The 14,674-nt window shown below is 42.0% G+C and overlaps 1 protein-coding gene across 2 annotated transcripts in view; it reads left to right on the forward strand.

The window, feature by feature from the left end:
- The first annotated feature begins 3,570 nt into the window (after nt 1-3,570).
- PKIG (cAMP-dependent protein kinase inhibitor gamma) overlaps nt 3,571-14,674 on the forward strand; it is a 73,719-nt gene continuing 62,615 nt past the window's right edge. The window contains exon 1 of one of the 2 annotated variants that reach the window (XM_090286449.1): nt 3,571-3,660. The gene's annotated coding sequence lies outside the window, so the exon portion shown is untranslated. The remainder of the gene's footprint in view (nt 3,661-14,674) is intronic. The other variant, XM_090286447.1, reaches the window with a different exon arrangement.

A 14,674-nucleotide genomic window follows, 5' to 3' on the forward strand; every position in this document is an offset into this window, starting at 1 on the left:
AATCTGTAGAGTTTGGAATCCTATAATATTTAGGTTGGAAGAAGCCTTAGGAATATACTCAGATCCCGTCTTTTACAGAAATGGAAAAAAGCTTGCCCTGGCTGGTGTGGCTCAATTGACGGCGTCCTGCACAAAGCCAAAAGTCATCAGTTGGATTCCGGTCAGGGCACCCGCCTGGGTTGTGGGTTTGTCCCAGTAGGGGCAGAAACAAGAGGCAACTGATGGGTATTTCTCTCTCACACGCATGTTTCTCTTTCTCCCTTCCTTCCCCTCCATCTAAAAATAAATAAAATCTAAAAAAAGAAAAAGAAAAAGGCTCAGTGTTAAAATGGTTTGCCCAAGGCCACAGAAAGGGTTGATGGCAAAGAAAGGAGAATTAAGCTTTTCGAATTCCTGCCTCAGAGTACCTACCCCCTGCTGTTACAGTAGAATTAGCAGCAGAGAGGAAATAAAAGGCAGGAAATCCTTGCTGGTGAAACCTCACTCATTGTGTTCCAAATGGCTGGAGACAAAGGGTGGTTGGCATCTGAGTCAAGATCCCCGGTCAGGCTCCTGGGTTTCTGCACCAGTTCTGTCAACGGGAGTGGCCTGGTTCTTCCTGCTGATGCATATAAAGAATTACAGATCAGCAAATCTATTAGCATGCACACAAACTTTATTAGTGAATGGGAGAGCAAAAGAAAGGGTGGGTAAAGGCTGGGTGGTAAGCCGCCCTAGTGTGGCCAGAGAGCTAATCCTTTGTTCTAAGGACTTATATAGTTAGTGGGGTGGGGGTGAAGAAGTTACATATTGATTCATGGATAAAGGTGGTGCCCACTTTTCTCAGGGGAACGTGACTACCTAAACTTAGGTTTGGGTGGGGGTCTGGTAGCTCGAATCCGTATCTTGCTCCAGATTCCATTTGTTCATCTTGTTGTAAAACACGTAAGTGAAGGGACGCAGTTTATTAAAGTTGGGGCAGCTGCCCCAAGTTGTTACTGGGCTCTCTGTAAGCATTAGGGGCTCCCTTGTAAAACAGATAGTGACCAGTGGTAGGCAATTAATCAAAGTTGTTTTCTGGAACTCTTCCCTTTTGGGCTCTGTGACCCTCTCCTGCCTTTCTGGCCTTGGAATGAAAGCACCGTTTCAAAGGCTTTCCTTCCCAGATAGTGAAAAGGATACATAGGATTTCAAGGATTTCCCTGCTCCTGTGTTAGCATGATGTTTTCTTGTGTTGTTGGAACACCTGGCAATATTATCAGACCAGGCCCAGGACTGCTGAGTTAGCCAGTGAGACATATCTCCCCCTACTTCTAGCCTCTTCTATTAAGTTTAGATTGCAGTGGTGAGAGTCCTGCCTTTATTTCCCCTCTGCTACTCATTCTATTGTAACACTATCCCCAAATACCTGCCTAAGTCAGGTTGCTTCAGGACCACTGAACCTTCCAGGTAGCACTTAAAACCCTGTAATCAAAAAGATGATTTATTTAGCTTGTTCTTTAAGGGAGAACACAGACCAGGGAAACAGTGATGTGTCTTGGTAAGAGGGACTTGGAAAGAGCTTATGTTAGGATTTGGGTTTATGCTGGGTGTCTCTAAGAGTGGTGTAAGGAAGTGGGGAATTGTTTTGAATTGGATACAGACAAGAAGCAGGAACAGTCTGATGATTACGTATCTTAATAATTTTTTCCAGGAGGTAGGAAGATTAAAGCGGGGCCAGAATTGAAAAAGAAGCAGGACACACTCGTGTTAGTCAGAAGAGGAAGATGTTGGATCATATTAGTCTCTTCGTTCCAATTATGGAGGAGGCTTGTCTGATATTTGTTTACATTCTGTGCACTGTTTATGTTCAGTGAGGAACATTGGGTCAAGCCAGCAGCTGAAGAATTTTTCATTTTCTGACCTGTCAGCATTAGTCCTCCCAAATGTGGGAGCCTGCCCATCTCTCTGTATTTTTAACCCTAAATGTTTATGTGTGCCCCCTCTAGTTGGCTAAGTTGGGGGAAAGCATATCTTTGAGATCCTCTACTCCAATTTTCCACCTATTGTAAGAACCCCTCAGCAACATCCCTGCTAAGGATAGGGCTCACTGCCACCTCGGGCAGCCCCTCCCGTATTTATAAGTTGTCAGAACTAGGTGGTATTTTTTTCTCCCTGTAGGGAGAAAAAATTCTCTTCTAATCTCTTAAATTCAGTGACTGGGCTGGCTAGACACGGAGCTTTTATACCAATTGACCAAGGCTGGTTAACTTTATTTTTATTTTATTCTTTTTAGAGACAAGGGAAAGGAGAAAGAGGGAGAGAAACATCACGGTGTGGTTGCCTCTCACTCGCGCCCACAACTGGGAACTTGACAGGGAATCGAACCAGCGGCACTTAGCTCGTAGGCCGACGCGCAATCCACCGAGCCACAGCAGCCAGGGTCTCAAGGCTGGTAAATTTTAAGTTTGTAGAGAAGTGGTAAGACAATGGAAAGGGATTTAGGCTTTTGGGGGGCAGGCTTTGGGAAGGTAGATACATGGCAGAAATTAATGGAAGATATATGTTGTTTTAGCAAGATTTGTTATGTATATTCTTCTCACTGCTAAGAGTCTAGAATTGTCTCCTGTGATAAAATTCTGCCCTTCCTGGTGGTGGTGGTGGTGGTGGGGCACTTAAAGGGAAATTTATAGGGAGAGGACAGAGTCTATGTGTCTACTTTTCAATTGCCTTCAACTCAAGATAATCCTTACAAAGGGGCATATTCTGACCCCTTACACTCCTATATAGTTTGAAAAGATAATGCATGTACTTGGTTTTTGAAAATACTACATCTCCCAGATCTCTTTCCAGAGTTCATATATACCTATGCCAGCATTATATGTATTATCACCTCCTTCTACAGGTCTACATCTAGATTTTACCTACGTCTCTTAATTCTTAATCCGTTTTATGAATGCACCCTATATACGCAATCCCCTACTGATGGACGTTTAGACCGGTCTTCATCCTTTCCCTTTTACAAACAACGGAGCAATGAATATCCTTTATGCTCGTGTTCCAGTGTTACCTGCAGGATTATTCCAAGAAGTACAATTGCTGATCACAAATTATTTCCCATGTTGAAATTAAATGTGGTGATCTCATTGTCACCTTGAGCCCAAAGAAACAAGGGTACTTATTCTTTGCCACACCACCGCTTCGGAGACTAAAGAAAGAGGCATCTGCCATCCCTCCCACATCAGTTTTCACGTCTTTAAATATTCCCAGTCTAGCAGGCTTCCGCCGACGGCCCCGTCCTCTCTCCGAATAGCCTCCTTCCCACGCTAGAGAGAGAGAAATCGAGGCACAGGCAAAATCCGAGCTCAAGTCCTCCCCCGGCCTCGCTGTTCCCCTTTCCCCACGCATTCCCCTCCTCTCCTTTGTTTCGCGGGGAAGTTCTACGATGCCAAACCCCACGCGGGTTTATCACCGCCTCCAACTCCCAGCCGCTGTCCCTCCGCCGCCCGCCCCGGGGCCGCGGAAGGACGGGCGAACCCGCCTGGTCCCCTCCGAGCCGCCGTAGCGCGAGCCGCGGGCGTTCAGCCGCTCCGGTCGCCAAGGAAACGGGCTCCGCGCGCGCTGCGGACGCCAGCAGACCGGGGGAGGCGCTGCGGCCCGACGGCCCGGGCGCGGCGAGGCGGCGAGGCGGCGGGACCGCAGGTGAGCAGGGGCGGAGGGGGCAGTCGCGGCCAAACACGCCCCCGCAGTGTTGACTCTGCAGCGGGCCAGGGGCTGGGCGGCTGGGGGCCCCCGGGAAGGAGACTGCGGCCGGACCGCTCAGCTGCGCTGGGGCGGCGCCCCGTCGCGCGCTTTAACCCTGCTAGGCGCTGGCTGGGAGTGCGTTCGGGGCTGTTCACTGTATTTTCGGGCCATTGCTGGGCCTGATCCGAAAGTTCTCTTAAAATCAGAAAAGACCTTCTTGTGTAGGGACCGGAGAATAACTCAAAACTGCAGAACATGTCTGTTTATGTGACTTCTGAGGCCAGAAAGGATTGACTTCTTTGTGTATCAGTTTTCCCGTCTGCGAAATGGGGATAATGATAGCGCTTGTCTTACAAGGTTATTACAAAGTAGATTTATATTTAAAACCCTTGCAGGTAAGTCCTCAATACGTACGTGGGAGCTTTTATTATTACAACTACAGGTATATCTCGTTTAATTGCTCCTGATTTTTATTGCACTTCACAGGTGTTGCACTTTTTACAAATGAAAAACAAGACCCGCCACCAGCAAACAGGCCAGAGCTGGCTTTATAGCAATACTTGTTTTATTGCTGTGGTCTAGAACCCAATTTGCCACATCGCGAAGGTATACTTGTAACTAACAGGGAGGTCAGGTCTGTCGTTGAGCGTGTAGGTGTGTCAGTGCTGATTGCACAGGTGTGTTTCGTCCTCAGGGAACACCTGGGTTTTACAGCATAAATAGGAGTTTGTCCTGATTCGCGCTGTGACTTAGGACATACAGGGGGCAATGAATACACAGAGAAGGCAGTTAACCCAGAATGTGGGAGATGACGTGAGGGTGGATGGGCAAAGAGAGATTCCACAAGGGGATGACTTCCACAATGAGATAGAAGTCTGTCTTTCTTGGTCAGAAGATTAGGCTGGAGAGCGCACAGTGTCTTTCTAGGCTGGGAGTTGCAGGCTTCCTGGGAATGGGCTGGGATGTCACAGGCTGGAGTTGTACTCTGAGAAGTGGAAGTGGTCTGACTACCTGATATTTGAGAGATCAGAGGTGCCCGTTCTGAAAGACTTTCCTTGCATCTCCTTGCAAGTTTTGAGGCATTTGGACTTTATCTTGAGGGCAGGATAGAGGATTTTAAGCAGTCGGTGAGTGTGTTGTGTGCGTTTGATCAAGGTATGGTTTCAGAAAGACGAGTTTTTTTCTTACTCTTGCTTGGCGTCATCACCTCTCCAACCTGCTTTCACATTGCAGCCATTCATTTGTGATTCAAAAAGTATTTATTGAGCATCTACTGTGTGCTGGGTATTGTGTAGGCAGTAAGGGATTAGGTCCCTGCCATTATGGTGTGTATTCCAAACATGTTCAAAAAAATACCTTCATGGAGAGGAAAGCAGTCTAGCAAAACTGAACTTAAATCGATACTTAAAAGAGAAAGCCATCCAGTACAACTAGAACTTAATCAATATTGGAAGAGATCCATCCAGAGAGAGATTTTAAAAGTCCCAGATCATTCGGGGCCACTGCATTGAACACTCTTGGAAGAACCATTCACTTAGACAACACCAAGAAGAAATGGCCAGAGAAGTCGGAGGAGGCCTAGGATTGTGTAGTAATGAAAGCCTAAGGAAGAGCCCAGCTTTGCTGAATGCTGCTGAGGTTTCCAATTAGATAAGTTAAGCATTAAAGTGTCCTTTGGATAAATAAATACGGAGGTCATGGGGGACCTAACTGAGCAGATTTGGTGAAATGATGGAGGCGGAATCTAATACCAGCAGCTTCCAAAGCTTCAAGGTATATACCCGTGGGATGAGGAGAGCGTGGGATGTGAGAAAGACGAAGTGTAGGCAGCTGGAAGGATTTGGTGGAGGGGAAGAGGGAGAAGGCTGGAGGGTGACGAGAGAATCAGGTGAAGCCTTTTTAAGCCGCAGAGAGCCCCAGATGTGAGCAGATTTAAATGCTGATGGCAAAGAGGAGCGAGGAAGAGACTGAGAAAATACAGAAGATGAAGGGGAAAATCAATAGTACAACTTTCCTGAGAAGGTGAGAGTGGATGAGATGCTTTAAAAGAAGGCTAATGGCCTCTGCATTATTTTGAGAATTGGGAGGCAATGCTGAAAAGGAGTGCCACCAGTATAATGCAGCAAGAAAAAAAAGTGTAAATGTGGAGATAAAGTTTTATTTTCATTATTTGCAGATAGCAGACACTTATTGAACTAATATTGTGTTAAGCACTTTTCATGCACTAATCTCAATTAATATGACCTTTATGACCGTGCTGCTGGATAGCCTCCTTATAATTCCCAGCTTATGGATGAGGAAACTGAGGGAAAATGCTTATGCAAGGTCACATAGGATTTGAATTCAGGTCTGCCTGAGCCCAGAGCTTTTACTCTTAATAACTATCTAGACAATATGATTGCCTGCCTATAACATGATTACTGCTGAGAAGATTCAACAGAATTAAGTTAAAAATAATTAGATACAGAGTTAAGTGAACAAGCAGCTACAAGAGAGACAAAAAGCAGTCACTATGCAAGCAATAGTAGTCAGAAAATGTAATTGAAGGTGAAATGACAGTAGCAATATGAAAAATAAGCACCAGGAATAAACTTTAAATGTGCCAGGCTAGCCAAAGAGAACAAGAGTTGGCTAGGGTGCAGGACAGGTGTTTGGGTGAAGAGGAGATATTCTTTCCTTGGGAAAATCACGATATTGATACCCAAAAAGGAGTATGTAAAAACCCATATGTCTATCATAAGACATAATGAGGAAATATGCAAAGATGTTGACTATGATGTGTTTATAATATTGAAAAACTGCAGACAGACTGGTTAAATTATGGTGCAGTCATGTGATGGGTACTACTAGCCATTAAAAAAGAATAGGAAACTAAATATATGAGAAAGATGTTTAACCTCATATGGTTGGATATGAAAGGCAGATTACAGTATGTCCCCATTTTTTATTATATTTCTTCCATTACCATTTATCGCTCCTCTACCCTTTCCCACCTCCACTCACCTGCTCCACCTCCCCCACCACCACCTGGCAGTCACTACACTGTGATCCATGTCCATTACAGTATGTTCCTAGTTTTTAATTTTTTAAATGTATGCATTCATATTTATAGGAAAAATGTCTGGAAAGAGTAGTTCTTTAAATTTTAAAAATTTTTAATTGTGGTAAAATACCCATAACATAAGATTTATCATTTCAGCAGTATTTAGAATATTCATGTTGTTGTGCAGTCAATCTCCAGAACTTCCCCATCTTGTGGAACTGCAATTTTATACCCATTAAACAAGCATTAAACAACTTCTTATTTCCCCATCCCCCTAGTCCCTGGCAACCACCATTCTACTTTCTGTTTGTGTGAACTTGACTGCCCTAGATACTTCACATAACTAGAATCATACAATATTTGTCTTGTTGTGATTGGCTTATTTCACTTAGCATGTTTTCAAGGTTCGTCTAGTTTGGGAAGTATCAAAATTTCCTTATTTTTTAAGGCTGAATTGTATTCCTTTTTGCATATACAGTGTATGTATTTGGACATTGGGGTTGCTTCCTGATTTGGGCTTTTGTGACTAATGCTGTCATGAACATGGATGTACTAGGAAGATAAGTTCTTCATGTCTGTGTCATGAGGTTATGGGGAGACTTTTATTCCTTTCCTTATTGCATTTTTTTTTATGAGCATGAATTGCCTTTATAATAATAATAAGAAAAAATCAATAAGGGTATATTTATCCTGTTTGGGGAGATGGAAGAGTAAAGGTTAAAAAAAAAAAAAAAGGCCTGATTTAGGGCACTGGAGGTGGGAATGGGATGGAGAGGGCAGATTTGAGAGACATTTCAGGAGAATCAACAGGACTTGAGAGCTAAGGGGCGGGGAGAGGAGTGGAAGGGGAAGCCTTCCCACCTGTGGTGGGAAAGGGGCATCGGCCCTGGAGGAGGGTGAAAATAAGGCCGGAGAGCCACCTGAGTCTGCTCAGGCGATTGGACTTTTTCCTGAAAGCAGAGGGAAGCCGATGAAGGGCAGTGACTTAATTAGATTTGCATTATAGAAAGATCACTCCAGCTCTCCAACCCCTTCTGCCCGCTGAAGCCAGCTTGTGCCAACTTTCCCTTTGTGTTCCTTAGACTTGAACCTCATTAATTTCCTTTCATTTTGAGATGAAGCATTAGTACTGAAAGATACATATCTGTTCTTCTCCAAGCACCTGGAATACTTCAAACAAAGTCCTATTTACATTACATTGACTCCATTGTGTTCAGTTTTATCTCAGCAACACAGTCTCCTGTAAATTTACTTTCTACCTTTAATAGGGGAAATATGAATAATTGGGAAGGTAAACAAGAAATGTAAACAACTCAAGTTAGAGAACTTCAATTTATTGGAAATATCTTTGACACTCTCCTTTTGGGAGAAAAGGGCCAGTGTAAAGTAAACAGCGTCACATGAAGGAGTTATTACAAAACAAAAACCCTTTAAGAGTCTGAATGGATTCAGCTTGTTACTATTTCTACTCCCACAAACCTGTAATCTTTCTCTGTCTCCAGAGTGTTGCAGACAGAGAGAACTGTTTTGATAACATTTGTAGGAGTTTTGCAGTTTATAAGAGCTGGGTTTCAGAAGATGTCAGTCCATGATCTCATTTATTCCTCAAAACAATTCTGTGAGCTAGGGATTAGTATTCCCATTTTCAGATGAAAAAATTGAAGAACAAAGGATTCAAGAGATCTCCCAGATCCTACATTTCATAAATCCTGGAGTTTGAATCTAGGTTTTCTTATTTTCTTTTTGAATAGCTTCTTATTATGGAAATTTTAAACGTACACAGGAATACAAAGGATATTACAATAAATACCTTATACCCAACATGAACTTCAAGTTATCAACATAGGGTCGATTTTACTTCATATATACCCCCACCTTCCCTACCTTGGATTATTTTAAAGTAAATCCTAGACATCATATTTCTTTAGTAAATTCTTCAATATGTATACCTAAGAGATAGGAACTTTTTCTCTATAATCACAATATCATTATCACACCTAAGAAAAATAGTAATAATTCCAAAATGTTACTTAATATCCATTTGGTATTCAGTTTCTTCAACTATTTCATAAATGTTTCTTTTTCCAATTGCTTTGTTTGAATTGGGATTCAGACAAGGTCCACCTATAACATCTTTTGATTGTCTTATGTCTTTTGATCTATAGCAATTTCTCTCTTTTTTTTTTTCTTTATCCTTCTTTTATTTATTGAAAAAATAAGGTCCTGTACAACTTATCACATTGTGGATTTGGCTGATTGCATCTCCTTGATGTGTTCCTGTATTCCCATTATTATTGCCCTTGTTTTTAATAGGTGGTGGTGTGTACTGTGTCAGCAGGCAGTAAGAGTCTAGTTCTCTGTATGTTAAGAAGATTGATCACTGGATTTAGGTGTTATTTGCATGATCTATCCATTATAAGTTACTCATCTGTCTTACAGAGTGGTCGCAGTTATTAATGATCATTGCCTAGATCTAGTATTTCATTAGTGGTTGCAAAACGAGTCCAGATTTTCTGATGCCGAGTCACGTGCTGCTGGCAGATCCCATGGTCTCGATTCATGGAAGCCTTTGCATACTGTCATATATTCTCTGCCCTGGTAGTGGAGAAGAATCCCTCCGTTTAACATATTAAAAAATAAACAGGTCCTCCATTCTCTGTCCAACACTGGTGGTTCACAACATTGCTTTTCTGGGATTGTCTTATGTATCGGCAAAACCACGCAGTGAAAGGCCTGCCTGTATCAGTGTTCTCCAAATGGTGAGTTGTTACACATTAGTATGTTGAGGAATTATTTGAGGGAGGGGGTCCAGCTTTTTTTTTTAAATGAAAATATAGAATAGAGCCGGAAAAAGAAAAGAGTGCATCTCATATAGTAAAAATAAGCTTTGTTTTGTAAGGTTTTTGTTTCAGCTCTGTTCATGTATGTCTGTTTGAGCCATGATGTAAAAATGTATTTCTTATCAGGGTCATGGTCAAAACCATATTGTTCCAGTGTTCAAATGACCACCCTGAGATATACCAAGTTTCTCAGCCAAGGATTTAGTTATGTTCAAATCTACAACTAATAAAATAGTACAGTATATTGATCCACTTCAGAATTTCCTTTAAAGGCTTTTTGGGGTGAATTCTAATGAACTAAAATTATATAAGCCCTTATGATCTAATCCTCCTGTATTCAAGCTCAATTGAATACATGAAGAAATGTGAACTCTCCAGGGGTCTTCACATATACTGGTGTTTTTGACTCTCTGTTACCCTTGAGGTGATGTATATGATTATAACTAGTACTGGCATCATTAAAAGGCATGCTGGAGCCTCCTTAATATAAGTTTGTTGGGAAGGGGGGAAAAAGTCAGGACTGGGCAGATAGACAAACTGACTCAGCCCTTGGGCTGGCTTCTGGGGCATGGGATTTGCATAGGAGCAGCCAGACCTCTCATGGACACAGTGGTAACACAGGTAGCCCTAATATTGTTCCTGCCCTAATCAGGGTTGGTTTAGGACGTGAGTGGGTGGGGTATTTAGTGACACCAGAGATGAGGGATTAGAAAATGCAGATGTTGGACTACAGTGTACACTTAGCATTTTAAGCTGTGAAAACTGGAATTCAGAAAGTGTAAGTTGCTCAGAATCTGCCAGTAAGTGGGGAAGCCAAATTTCAAAGCTTTTCTGTCTCCCAGGAATGTTTTGAATAAATGTATGATAATTTCCTTAATAATAGCACCTGCTGCATAGAGTTGTGCGGACTGAATATGTATTTAAAGCACTTAAGACAGTATCTAGCTCTGAGAATCACTCAGTAAATATTAGCTGCTATTATTATTTCTGAAATATGTTTTTGTGTTGACCAGTTAAACCTCTGGATACCCCAAGCCCTGCCCAGTTTCATTTTTCAGCTGCTGCCTTTATTCTATATGGACTGCTGGCATGCTCTTTTTTATTGAAAAAATGATTAGCAGTCTCCTTTGGTTTGAGGCAACTAATAGCTACAAGATATTAAGTGGAAATTAGCACCTACTTGGGGTGACTCTGGACATGGTAGGATTTGGGGGAGATAGGCAAATGGTCGATACCTTGTGAACAGAGAAACTGTGTAAAGTGTTTTGTACATAAATACTTTTTTGTTTTGAATTTAATTTTTACTTTTATCAAAGTAATCCTTAATTCTATGCTATAACATTCCTTATTTGGGGAGCTCAGCTGCCTGGGGAATGCCATTATTATATACATATGTCACTTAAAAATATAGCCTCTGAGTTTTCATAAACAATTATTATAACATTTAGTTATACATGAGGCAGATTTGGGTGGTGGTTTTTTCAGTGATTCTCTGTAGCCAGTGTACTTTTAAGACTAGACTGTTTCTATTTGAATATTTGTATCAAAGCTTAGCATTCTATTGCTTCCTGATTGTACTTTTGTAACCTAAGAAAATAATGACTGTGTGTATCTGAAACATAGTATCTGTTTCCTTGTGGTTTTTAGGTTACCTGAAGCACTTTAGGTTTATTTTCTTATGGATAACCTATTAAAGCTGAAGGCACCATGATTAAAAGTAACTGAAACTTCATTAAAATGTTTTCAAGGAGGCTAATAAAATGGCATAGCTTTCCTATGGCCTGAGAGTCATTGTTCTCTTTTAGCCAATATTTGAAAAGTTCTAGAACTCATAAGAACGCAGAGTTGTATAGTGGGAAGAACTTGGATTTCAGGCAAGTCAGGGTAACCTTGGACAAAGTCTTTTCATCTCACTTTCCTTATCTGAAAACTGTTTCATGAGGCCTTTGGGGAATTAACCATTATAAAACTTGGCAACTAGAAGGGACTTAATGTATGTGAGTTATCTTTTTTCCCCCTCCCATTCCCAGTTCTATAAGTCCATCTGCTGTGTGTTTGTATTTCCCACCAAAAGGAAACTGAGAAAAGTTGATGGTCTGACCCTAATTTTCCATCCCAGCGGAACACATGTAGTTACAGTGCTCTCCTGTGTACACAGGTTTAACAGTCAGTGGTTCTCGATAATCTTTGCATGTCATACGTGGTGCATAGTGAATGTGGTGGCCGTATTTCCAAACCAAAAAAACTGGGACTTGTGGTCTGAGGAGTATAGTATACTTAGAGAGTTAAGAGAATAGACTATTTTAAAATAGTGCAAAAGCAAAACAAAAAGATAGCAAAAGAAATAAAAGTAAAATAGCACAACCTCAGGGAAATCATAGTTATGTTTTTATGTATCCTAAGGAAGCAAGTAGTACAGAGTCATGGTTAGGAAGCATTGGAGTCCTTTGGACCTGTGTTCAAATCTTGACCCAGGCACTTTCTAGTTTCATGCATAAGTTACTGAACCTTTCTTTTTAAGTTTCAGGGTCTCCTTGTTTGTCAGGTGGGTGTAATAAGGATGGCGCGAGTTACTGGGCTTGTGCTAGGGGGCGAAATGATCTTCAGGCCAATCAGGATCAGAATTGTGTTTCTGTAGGAAGGGTATTTTTCTGTGAGTAGGAGGAATGAATGCATGCTGAGTAGATTGGTCAGCTAGGAATTGCGTCGGCTGCGGATAACAGTGCATTAAAACAACGCAGGTTATTTTTCTCTTAAAAAATATAACCAAGTCCAAAGTAGGCAGTCTGTTGCTGGGATGGCAGATCCACAGTGCCATCAGGCAGTCCAGACTTCTCTCTCTCTCTGCTGTACCATCCTTATCACGTGTCTGGCACTCCTGTGGTCAGCATGGGGCCACAAGTGGGCTTCTGGCTCTAGCCAAATTGTTTTTCCTTGAGGCAGGAAGAAGTACGAAAGGGAAAAAGCAAAGCGCACCATTTAAAGTAAGTACCGGAAGTCCCAACCTACACGTTGAGCTTATTGTCGGTTCTCATCTGTGAGGGAGGCTGGTGGGTGTAGTTTCTTAGCTGGGCACATTGCTCTTCCCCCCAGTATAGGACTTCTGTTGCTGTGGAAGAAAGGCAGAATGGCTCTAGGCCGGCGATGTGCAGTTCTCACCGGGAAAGCAGCCAGCCCTGCCCACTCTACCCTCCGCTTGGAGGAGGCCGCTTTTATATCTGTTTACTCTCTTTCTACTCCCGATTTTTAAATCAAATAGTAATGAGATCATACCTTAACTAATGTTTTATAATTCATGTTTTCCACTTAAACACATGATAAGTATCTTTTCATGTCAGGTAACATGCATTAGAAGCTTCTTAAACAGTCTCCACGTAACAGGTGCTAGCTAGATTAACAGATCCCCTCTGTTCTCACTATAAAACTGAGGGTTTCTTTCCCATGGCCCTCTGAATGTTCTCAGCTAGTAAACAGCTCTACTCTGCTGCCTAGTGCATCAGCCACTGTCCACATGTATCTGGTTAATTTAAATTAAATTAAAGATTCAGTATCTCAGTCTTGGTAGCCACATGTGACTCGTGATGCAGCACTGGACAGCTGTTTCAGATAGAGAACGTTTCCATCACTGCAGAAGCTTCAGTGTTCAAAATCTGTTCAAAAGCTTGAGCAGCATTGCTCTGGGGCATCAGCACATGGACTCTCTCACTGGCTCGGTTTTAGGGGAGTTTTTCGTGTGGTGATTGAAGTCACCAACCTGCAACCAGACTCACTCTCTGTTAGAATTCTCTGCCATTTTCTAGTTGTGTGGCCTCAGGCTAGTTCCTTAACCTCACTGTGCCTCAGTGTCCTTATCTGTGGAGTGGTGGTGACAGTGGTACCTAGCCTCTGAGGATTAAAGGACTTATTGTATGCACAGCGCTTAGAACAGTGCCTGGCATGTATTAAACACATGGTGAGTATTTACCATGAAGAGGAGGAGGAGGAGGAGGAGGAGGCAGAGGAGGAACAAGAGTCAGATGGGTTTGTTTCCAAGTCTGTTCTACTTGTTACTGAATTACAAAATAACGAAGTGTTAACTAGTGAAATATGTGACCAAAGAGGGGGAGAAAAAGACATTGTTTTTGTGAAAAATAAGTTGAATGTGTTTAAAAGATCTGACAAATGACTTAACAAAAGGTCTTGTCAAATTATAGGTAGATGAGATCTCTGAAAAGACTGAGGACAAGCGTTCATCAAAATGTAGGATTTTGCCCTCCGACTTCATTAAACGAGAGGCTTTCCAGTAAAAACCAGAAATCGTAGACATGCATCATGGGTGTGGTTCATGCCGGAATTTTAATTGCTAGAATTTATTCTCAAGAAAAAGCCTTGGTTTCTTACCAAGAATTTGTAGTGCCGGTCACATCAGGGAGAGAGCTTCTACTGTATTTCTTTTTAAGTTGTTATGTGTGGATGACTGGGCATCGTGAGTAATATCACCAAAGCCTAATCCCGAGCATTTTACATTGTTTCTCAGTTTTTAGTGTTCTAAGTGGCATTTTGTTGGTTTTCTTTCCAGCTAAATCTTCTCTAAGGAGTATGTTTGATCCTAAGGCTTTTGAGGAATTCTGCCTCTCTTCACTTAGAGACCTGGATTTCTGTCTGGAGACCATTATCGTCATGAGGGCGTGTGGGCTTTCCAGCGCTCATTTTGCTTTTGGGGTGAGCTCCATCTCTTCTCGTGGGCCACTCACTGAGTTTAGATGATGTTTCGTGTTTAATACACCAAGAAGTTTGGATCATCCCGGAGAGTTACGTGTAATGGAATTTGTCCTGATGTGACTTCTTTTTCCAATTCACATAGCGCTTTGTTTGCGCTTTTCTTTTTATAACGTTTCTTATAAATAGCCCTCCTCTGTAATTACTTTTGCATTTGTTTTGCTTTGCTACTGAACCCCTAGCTAGTTGAGGACAGATGTCATACATTGGGCCTTTATTTATTCTAAAATAATGGGCGCTCGTTTTATGTTCATGGAGTAAGGTGGCTTTCTTATGTATCTGTCTTCTACAACACTCACTTTGAATTTGTTAGCGGAGGCTAGCTTCTAGC

The sequence above is a fragment of the Furipterus horrens genome, unplaced genomic scaffold (genome assembly GCF_987537825.1).
Source record: "Furipterus horrens unplaced genomic scaffold, mFurHor1.1.pri manual_scaffold_8, whole genome shotgun sequence".
Taxonomy (NCBI): Eukaryota; Metazoa; Chordata; class Mammalia; order Chiroptera; family Furipteridae; genus Furipterus; species Furipterus horrens.